Raw genomic sequence first — 10,896 nt, 5'->3', positions numbered from 1 at the left:
ATGTCTGCCTTCCTATCATCTTTTGCTAAGCTACAGACAGAAACTCTTCCAACTCTTGTTCTGAGTGTGTGTTTCTGTTGTTGTTGCTCCTTGTGCCCCTGGCCTGTTCATGGATCTAATACGACCCATTGATATCATCTAAGGAGGCTTTGGAAATCTGGTTCTTTGCCATAATATACTTCATTTCCCAAGATTTGAAATCCCCAAGATGCGTAACAGATCCCAATCAACCCAAGCATCATCAGTCACTGTTATTAGCAAAGCAGTTGTGGACCACAAATTGTTTCATATTTTAGGTAATTTTTTTCCTAATTTAGCGTCAAGCATGCTGTTACTTGAACCTTAAAAATATGCAGATTTCTATAGCTCTGTACCTTTACAGTTTGTAGGTTCTCTTCCTCCTACCTAAAATGCCCACCTCATTTTTCACATGCTAATCAAAAATTACAGTTATTTCTCAGGTTTCACCAAAGGTAATAAAATAAACTTAACCTAACTTTTTCAGAAATGAATTCCTCAATCTCCTGTATTTTACTTTTGTTTGCTTTGCTCTTATTCTAAGAAGTATTTTAGTTCCTTGAAAGTGAGCATCAAATCTTATTTCTCTTCTTTTTGTTTTTTCTCCATTTTCCAAAGGCATATGGTAGTTATTTAAAAAATTGAAAGTAATAAAAGTGATAGAATAATGAAATATATACTTCAGATGATAAAAAAAAACAGTATTGCCAGCATGGTTACATTAAGACTTCAAATTAGATGCTTCAAAAATAAAAAGCATGGTATGTTCAATTTTCATATGTGCTTTTTTATAGAGTTGCATGCCAGTAATAATGGAAAGTTTGACTTGGTAAATATGTAAATCAGTTCTTGCTAAGTGTTGGCAGAAGATTTTAGTTAATTTTCTTTTCTCTGAACTTGCTGATCTTGCTGATTACATGTGGTGCTTCTCTGTTCAGAGAAGGTAGATACAAAATGGTGAAAACAGAAAGCATCCCCATGATGGTTTTTACTTTACATATTAGGGAATCTAGGCATGAGTCTTAGATACAGGGTCACGATGCATCTTACTTTTCCCTTGCTAACATAATTGAGAGAAAGCTAAAAGCCCTTAATGGCCTTTCAAAGAGCAGAGATGCTTCATTTATGCAGAGTTGCTTCATTGAAGGTAAAAAGTTTAAGTTAACACAGTTTTCCAACTGTCATATCCAGACACTTTTTTTTGTTCATCAGAAAAGCAGATGCAAGTTGCCAAGTTGACATCAGGGAAAGGTGTTTCTCTGGGGATGCCATGATTTCATATCTCCTGGGTTACATATTAGAAGATAGAAATGTTTTCTTTTTGAAATGTCTTTGTAGTTTAAATTCAAGTGACATCAACTGCAGATAGCCTGAGGCAAAGTTAGCTTTGATTGTTCCTTTGCTTTGAATGATCTAGTTACTTTAGAAAAGATAACTCACATCAAGGGGAAAATGCTTAGATATAAAATATGGAAACAAAAGGAGTATTTTAAACAACACAGATTTATTTGCTGAAATAATGATTAATCTATCACTTTCCTGAAACAAATATTTCAACTTCCAAATTATATATTATATTTGAACACATGATTACTAGCATTATATTATTATTATTAACTCTAACCTTGCAGAATATAAACTCACCTCCTTTTGTCTCTTCATTCCTAAAGGGTCTGGGCCATTTGTAGTCCTGCCTGGTTTAGGTTGTTGTAGTTTCCCATTGACCTTAATCACAGGGCATGGTAATACTAAGAGTTACCCTAATGGATCTTGTGTACTCCATGTATACTCTTCTTTTCCTTGGTTGTGGAGTAGTGGGCTGATTTCATCTTGATAGTCTGGGTCAGTCACCCTAGCCAACACTGCAACTCCCTTCTTAGCCTGTGACTTAAAGGTAGAAGGAGCCCAAAGTGTCCAGGTGGCAATCTTAACTTCCAGTTTAATGGAATCGTTGTTGTCTCTCCTGGTAGCAGTATTCCTCCCTGTGGAACTAAGACGTCTAGGCCAGCAGACCATAATGTCACGAGAACAGTAAGCAGTAAGCAAAAATTTTGCTAGTGGATCACTATGGGTGATGGTGAGTGGTGCTACTTCCAATTCTACCCCTTGATTTCTGGACCCGTGAATCCTGGCTATTAGAGAAATAGTACCATATACTGGACACTGATTCAAAGCATTCACAGCCTTCTGGAGAACTTTGCTCCAGCCCTGAAAAGTATGGTCAACTAGTTGGCATTGTAACTGTGACTTCAAAAGGCCATTTTACTGTTCTATCAATCCAGCTGCTTCAGGTTGATGAGGAACATAGTAAGACTAGTGAATTCTATCAACATGAGCCTACTGCCACTCTTCTTTAGCCATAAAGTGAGTGCTTGGGTCAGAGGCAATGCTGTGTGGAATACCATGATGGTGGATAAAGCATTCCATGAGTCAATGGATGGTAGTTTTGGAGAAGCATTGTGTGCAGAATAGACAAACCCATATCCAGAGAAAGTGCCTATTCCAGTGAGGACAAACCTCTGCCCTTTCTATGATGGAAGAAGTCCAATATAATCAACCTGTCACCAGGTAGCTATGAGGAATGGTGCCATATCGAGGGCTCAGTGTTGGTCTCTGCTGCTGGCAAATTGGGCAATCAGCAGTGGCCGTAGCCAGGTCAGCTTTGGTAAGTGGAAGTCCATGTTGATGAGCCCATGTGTAATCTCCATCCCTGCCACTATGGTCACTTTGTTCATGGGCCCATCAGGCAATGACAAGGGTGGCTAGGGAAAGAGGCTGGGTAGTGTCCACAGAACAGGTCATCATATCCACTTGATTGTTAAAATCCTCCTCTGCTGAGGTTACCCATTGGTGAGCACTCTCATGGGATACAAATATCTTCACAGTTTCTGACCCTTCAGAGGGGTACATCTACATACTTCTTTTCCAAATCTCTTTGTCACCAGATTTCCAAGAATGCTTCTTCCAAGTCCCTGACCATCCAGCCAAACCATTGGCTAAATCAGTATATAATTGCACATCTGGCCATTTCTCCTTCCATGCAAAGTGCACAACTAGGTGCACTGCTTGAAGTTCTGCCTACCTTGCCTTTGATGGTTGAGTGCGGCCACTTGGCCACTTCCACCTTGGGATCCAATTATTCTCACTGTTTTTAGGTTTTGTAGTTGAGTGACTGCAGTTCCCACTGTTAGATCTGACATACAGAGAAGAGCAATTGTATGGCTCTTCAAAGATACAAGTGATGCCCTCACAAATCTATTTCACAAGGCATTAGTCAAGGGTAGATCTTCTAGACTCTACCAGTTGGGATGAGTAGGTCTAAAGTGACTAATCCACTCCACCTTCCCAAACTCTCTAAGCCTTTAGATCCTTTCCTCTATGTTAAACCAAAGGGGAGCAGGCATTTCCAGATCACTCACAGTGAACCATCTTTTAATCCATGTTTCAGCTAACCATGCAAATAAACTATTAGAATCTTTTTTTTTTAACTCCCCAAGTTGAAACATTAAATGCACAGTCTCCACTTAGTGGGCCAAAATCAATAAATTCAGCCTGATCCAACTCTGTTCCTTCCACCATTACACCACACCCTTAATATTCATTCCCATGCCTGTTCTTCAGATTTCTGTTCACAGAAATTAGAAAACTCAAATAGCTCTTTTCTGTGGTAGTGCACCTCCTCATGGGTCACATTTGCAACCTCACACTTGCAACACAGGTGCCCAGAAGGACTTCAGTTTAATTATAGGTCTAGAAGCAAACAGGGGTGTGGGGATGCCCTCTGAGAAGAATCAACATTATCTTGCCTGGCAACTGCCTCAGGGGAGGTCATCACTGTTGCCTCAGGCAACATAGGGTTTATCTCCTGAGACAAAGGTGGAAAAGCTGATGGCAGCATGGATTTGGCAGGGAATGTTGATACTACTGGGGATGAGAAACTGTTTCTTATGGCAAAAAAGGTTCAACAAAGTTTACAAATTCAGTGTCCCCAGCTTCATCAGGGTCCTCTCACACATCCCCATTCCAAAATGCAGGGTCCCATTCTTTTCCAATTAATGTCCTTACTTTAACAGTAGACACCTGGCGAAGCTGTGCAGATACATATTGTTGCAGGTCAGCCACTCGCATGATGAGAGTTTACGTTTGTTTTTCTACAACTTCAGCTTTTTCTCTACAGGAGATAAGACTCTCACTCAGGACAATCTTAGAAGATTTGAGGCTTAGTATCTTCTTCTGAAGCCAGGAGTTAGAGTCTCTGAGTTCATAATTTTTTTTTTTTTATTGCATTTTAGGTTTTGGGGTACATGTGAAAAACATGCAAGGTTGTTGCATAGGTGCACACGTGGCAGTGTGATTTGCTGCCTTCCTCCCCTTCACCCGTATCTGGCATTTCTCCCCATGCTATCCCTCCCCAACTCCCCCCCTCCACTGTCCCCCCCACTCCCCCACAACAGACCCCCGTGTATAGTGCTCCCCTCCCTGTGTCCATGTGTTCTCCTTGTTCAACACCCGCCTATGAGTGAGAACATGTGGTGTTTGATTTTGTGTTCTTGTGTCAGTTTGCTGAGAATGATGGTTTCCAGGTTCATCCATGTCCCTACAAAGGACGCGAACTCCTCGTTTTTAATGGCTGCATAATATTCCATGGTGTATATGTTCCACATTTTTCCTGTCCAGTCTATCATCGATGGGCATTTGGGTTGGTTCCAGGTCTTTGCTATTGTAAACTGTGCTGCTATGAACATTCGTGTGCATGTGTCCTTATAGTAGAATGATTTATAATCCTTTGGATATATGCCCAGTAATGGGATTGCTGGGTCAAATGGAATTTCTATTTCTAGGTCCTTGAGGAATCGCCACACTGTCTTCCACAATGGTTGAACTAATTTACACTCCCACCAACAGTGTAAAAGTGTTCCTATTTCTCCACATCCTCTCCAGCATCTGTTGTCTCCAGATTTTTTAATGATCGCCATTCTAACTGGTGTGAGATGGTATCTCAATGTAGTTTTGATTTGCATTTCTCTAATGACCAGTGATGATGAGCATTTTTTCATATGCTTGTTGGCCTCATGTATGTCTTCTTTTGTAAAGTATCTGTTCATATCCTTCGCCCACTTTTGAATGGGCTTGTTTGTTTTTTTCTTGTAAATCTTTTTTAGCTCGTTGTAAATTCTGGATATCAGCCCTTTGTCAGATGGGTAGGAGTTCATCATTTTATTTCATCACTTTGTCTGGTGAACTTAGGAGCAACCAACCAGCTTCATTATATTCCTTAGTTCTCCATATATAGTCAAAGGTATTAGGTATAGAGTCACTAAACTCCTTGCCTCTCATGAGCGGTGAATCAGGAATGTCAAATGCATTTATTTTGTTTAACTCTCTAAACAGTTCACACCAAGGACTATCAGTATTCTCTAAACAATCAGCAGTAGAGTCCTTAGCAATTTCGGGTCTAATCATATTAAACAGCCAACTCCAGAAACCCCAAAACCAATGAAAGAACTCCATTCTTAATATTCTGTTCCTCTAGAACCACTTCTGGTACCAAAATTTGCATTAGTAAGGGTTCCCTAGAGGGACAGAACTAATAAGAGCTATATATATTTATTCCATTGTATATTTATGGAAGTTTATTAACCAGTGTTAACTCACAAGGTTGCAAGGTCCCACAATAGGCCATCTGCAAGCTGAGGAGCAAGGGAGCAAGGAAGCCAATCCAAGTCCCAAAGCTGAAGGACTTGGAGTCTGATCTTTGAGGGCAGGAAGCATTCAGCACAGGAGAAAGATGTAGGCTGGGAGGCAAAGCCAGCCTAGCTTTTTCATGTTTTTCTGTCTCCTTAATATTCTGGCCATGCTGGCAGCTGATTAGATGGTGCCCAACCAGATTAAGGGTGGGTCTGCCTTTCCCAGCTCACTGACTCAAATGTTAATCTGCTTTGGCAACACCCTCACACACACACACACCCAGGATCAATACTTTGCATCTTTCAATCCAATCAAGTTGACATTTAGTTTTTTTCTTTTTTAAAAAAATTTGAGATGGAGTGTCGCTCTGTCACCCATGCTGGAGTATAGTGACTCAATCTCAGCTCACTGCAACCTCTGCCTCCTGGGTTCTAGCAATTCTCCTGCCTCAGCCTCCGAGTACCTGAAATTATAAGTGTGTGCCACCATGCCTGGCTAATTTTTGTATTTTTGGTAGAGATAGGGTTTCAACATGTTGGCTAGGCTGGTCTCAAACTCTTGACCTCAAGTGATCCATCTGCCTCGGCCTCCCAAAGTGCTGGAATTACAGGTATGAGCCACCATGCCCAGCACAGACTGTTAAAGGATACAAAATTACAGCTAGATAAGTCAAATAACCTCTAATGTTCTAGACCACCGTGGGATGACTATAGTTACAATCATATATAACTTCAAATAGCTAGAGGGAAGACATTGAACATTCTTAATAAAAATAAGTAAATGTCTTAAATAATTAATGTGCTATTACTGTGATCTAATCACTGTACATTATATGTATTAAAACATCAGTATGTACCCAATGAATATGCATAGTTATTAATATTATTTCCCAATAACAAAATTAATTAAAAGTTCCATTAATCTAAGGTTAATTTATTTTTGGAAAAAGAATGTTTAAAATAAATTTAGTGTAGCTTAAGTGTACTGTGTATACAAAATCTACAGGTAGTGTACAGTTATGTTTTTGGACTTCGTATGCACTCACAACTCCCTCATTGACTCACCCAGAGCAATTTTCAATCTGGCAAACTCCATTCTTGGTAAGCGCCCTATACAGGTGTATCGTTTTTTATCTTTTAAATATGTACTTTTTCTATGTTTAGATATATTTTGATACACAAGTATTTACCACTATGTTACAATTGCATTTGGCATTTAGTACAGTAACACGCTATATAGATTTGTAGCTCAGGAGCTATAGGCTATACCGTATAGCCTAAGTGTGTAGTAGGTTACACCATGTAGGTTTGGGTAAGTACACTTTATAGCATTTGGTCAATAGTAAAATCACCTAAGGAGACACTTCTGAGAACATATACCGAAGATTAAGCAACAAATGACTGTACAATCAAAATCACAGGTTATTGTCTCTGCTAATTTAAAATGATAATATTTAATTTTGTCCTTGACTCTACAAATGTCTCAACTATTTAGTTCCTTGTGAATTTGAATTTACCAAGAGCAGGCAGAAGAATTATATTCAAGTATAAAAAAATTTGGACTTTTTTTTTTTTTTTTTTTGAGGCAGAGTCTTGTTCTGTCGCCAGGCGCTAGGCTGGAGTGCAGTGGCATGATCTCCGCTCACTGCAACCTCCGCCTCCTGGGTTCAAGCAATTCTCCCACCTCAGCCTCCTGAGTAGCTGGGACTACAGACGCGCGCCACCATGCCCAGCTAATTTTTTATATTTTAGTAGAGACGGGGTTTCACTACGTTGGCCAGGATGGTCTTGATCTCTTGACCTCGTGATCCACCCGCCTCAGCCTCCCAAAGTGCTGGGATTACAGGCGTGAGCCACCGTGCCCGGCCCCAAAATGAAATCTTTAAAATATATGAAATTTCATATAGCATGTGGACAGTTTTCAAATGTGACAACCTATATGCTACTGAGGAATGTGCTTCCACTGCAGTCTTTAAGGAAAAATATGAAGTACGGGAGTTATATGTGCCAGCATCATTTAATGATAGCTTTTTGGAGATTGTCTGAACTATCAGAGCAGACTTGGCAACCTGAAGTTTATGGCAATTTCAGAGCTTTAGCCTGAATTGGAGCAATTCTGACCTGGGAATAGGGAGTTAGATCTTACTGCTTACGAAGAAATATGCCATAGTTAATGTTCCTTTGGCAATTCAGAGTTTGATAACCTAAGATCCAGGTATCATTTTTAGGCATATCTTATTATATTGATCTCTATTATACCCAAATTAAGCAAGTGTAAAGATTTTCAAAGATTTTCCCCTAAATCAGATGGGTCCTATAACCCGTTTGTAGAAGAAATGAGACATCTGAGGGCATCAAGCTTAGACCCATCAAGAGTCATCTCAGGGTGTTTACACTGGAGTCTTTTTTTTTTTTTTTTTTTTGCAATTTTTACAGTTTTATTTAAACACAAAACGTGCACATAAGCTGTCTACTCATTTTCTTTGCTTCGCAGCCTAGCATTGGGGTTGGTGACTCTGATGGCCATCTGGGAGGCTCTTTACATGATGGCTTTGTGGTTCTTGGAGGAAACATTGTGAGCGATCTCAGCACAGTAAGATTTGCTGCACATCAGGAGCACTTCCAGCTCCTTAATGTTTTGGACCAGGAACTTCCGGAAGCCACTGGGCAGCATGTGCTTTGTTTTCTTGTTGCTCCCGTAGCCAGTGTTACGCATCAAGATCTGTCCCTTGAACCTTCTACGAACCCTGCTGTCAGTACCTCTGGGTTTCTGCCAGTTACGCTTGATTTTGACATACTGGTCTAACTGGTGCCAGATGAACTTCTTGGTTTACTTTTTGATGATCTTGGGTTTCACAAGGGGTCTAAGGGAGGCCATGATGCTGAGGAAGAGATGGCTGCCACCTCCGTAGGCAGCGCCCATACACTGGAGTCTTATTTTAAGGGGAATCTGGATGACAGCAGAGCTCTAGTCTAAGAAAACCATTCTCATAATGCACATCTGAGATAGCTGCATGACTTCTATCGACTTTCTGATGGCTTTTATTTATCTGCTTAAAACAAAATTTTGCTGTAATAAAAATGAATCCATTAAAGGTTACCACTGGTGACATTTTAAGGTCAGGTGTTCAAACAATAATCCAAGAACCACAACATCAGGCAAACTGAACTTGTTTCTTCAAGCCTCAGTTAAACACACATCAGTTATTTACAGGTGTTCTGGTAGAATGGTAGGACTTGAAATTCCTGAATTTAGTAGGCTACTCCTGCTTTGGAAAAACCTTGCTGTTATCAACTTGGTAATTTTTTCAGGTCCTTCAGAGTGTGCTCTAAATTCACCAGTTAGCCAAGGCCTTCCTGATGATCATTTTAAATGGAAAACTTCCTCACTCTTTCAAAATTCTTGATTCTCACTTATCTGCTTTAGTTTTTCCATTGTTCCTTAGCATCTATCATAAGTATAACTGCTAATTTAACATGTTCACTGTCTGTCTCTACAATGAAACTGAAAGTGCTAAAGGATATTGGTAAGCTTTTTGTTTGCGTGTTTGACTTTTATACTGAAAACACAGGATAGCATTTGGCACATAACAAACAGCAAATAAATTTTTGTTAAAGAAATCAATGATAATGCTCTTCTAATAAATGGAATTGCAAAAAGAAATGCTTATTGAAATTACCAATGCTGAAATAAGACATTTATATGCAATTATTCTAGATATTTCTTTCATCTGCATTATATTTTAACAGTTCCTTGGCCAGGACATCATCAATGTACTATAGTAAATATTTGCAAAGCAATTTGATATGTCTTAATTGCCTTTAAACTCTTTAAGATACAGGCATTCTTACTAATATCTCTGGATCCTGGCCTAGTATGTGCATAGTGTGGAGTACAGAGTAGGGCTTAATGAGTATTTTTCTGATCTTACTGCATTGACTAACTTGCATGTATTTTCCTTTCCATGAATATCAAAACCTGCATCTACATAGTCAGGAGATTGTAATCAGTTAATTCCTACAGCACTAATCTTCCCAATATTGTTTGATATGTATCCAGCAGATTCTCCATGATACCTAAAAATCATTTGTTATTGCCTCAGTGGGACTTTCCTCAGGTTATTCAGTATGTATATTTATTTTTGCAAGAGTAAATAAGACAGTGTTTTAGTGGGGTTCAATTAGGGTTTTTAATAACTTATAACTGTATATGAATATGTATTTATGTTTACTTACTGGGCAGTTATTTGATAATTTAAAATTTATGTATACAACATATGCATTATATATGGAATATATATTTATATATATGTGTGTGTGCATATATATGTGTGTGTGTGTGTGTGTGTGTGTGTGTGTGTGTATGTTCTTTAAAGTTGCATGGGCCAGGCACTGTGACTCATGTCTATAATCCCAGGGCTTTGGAAGGCCAAGGCAGGAGGATTGATCAAGGCTAGAAGTTTGAGACGAGCCTGGGCAACATACTGAGATTCCATCTCTACAAAAAAATTAAAAATTAGCCAGGCATAGTAGCATGCGCCTGTAGTCCTAGCTACCCAGGGGGCTGAGGCAGGAAAATTGCTTGCACCCAGCAGTTTGAGTCTACAGCGAGCTATGATTGTGCCACTGCACTCCAGCCTGAGCAACAGATAGAGACCCTGATTCTAAAAAAATAATAAACAAATAAAAACAAAGTTGCACAATGCCTATTCTATGGAATAGAAAACTTTTTTCTACTTCACAATGCTAAACATAAAATTCATATTTTGCCTCTTCTTACTGAGAATAGATATTTTAGAGCTTCCCATTAATGTTGATGTTTTATAGCATCTGCCTACACACTTTGCAGTTGTGTGTAAAACACAAATGGGATCAATTCATTTCTATACCTTTTATTAAGTACTAGCCTGGGGAAAGCACTCGGCTGGCTTGTCTGGTGATTGCTTGGTGACAAAGCGCTGAATGACTTCACTCCATCTTAAAGGAGCCATATTCATTCTCATAATTTGCCTCATTTGGTCCTGTCAAGTCATCTATGCTACTCCTCAGGACTTCTTAACCCTCATAAATACAAATTTTCTATTATTTAACCCCCTACTTCTCCTAATACAAAAATCATGCTACACCTTCAAATCGACTTTAATTACAACCACATAATTTTAATGTTTACTATTTCTCAATGTAAATCAAA

The 10,896-nt window shown here is 39.2% G+C and overlaps 1 pseudogene; it reads right to left on the bottom strand.

Annotated features, from left to right (window-relative positions):
• Positions 1 to 8,175: 8,175 nt before the first annotated feature.
• On the bottom strand, positions 8,176 to 8,583 carry LOC110569248 (large ribosomal subunit protein eL32-like; annotated as a pseudogene).
• Between the last annotated feature and the right edge of the window lie 2,313 nt (positions 8,584 to 10,896).

The sequence above is a fragment of the Aotus nancymaae genome, unplaced genomic scaffold (assembly GCF_030222135.1).
Source record: "Aotus nancymaae isolate 86718 unplaced genomic scaffold, 86718_ANA_hifiasm-v0.15.2.pri h1tg000014l, whole genome shotgun sequence".
Taxonomy (NCBI): domain Eukaryota; kingdom Metazoa; phylum Chordata; class Mammalia; order Primates; family Aotidae; genus Aotus; species Aotus nancymaae.
This window is presented reverse-complemented; position numbering and strand designations above follow the sequence as displayed.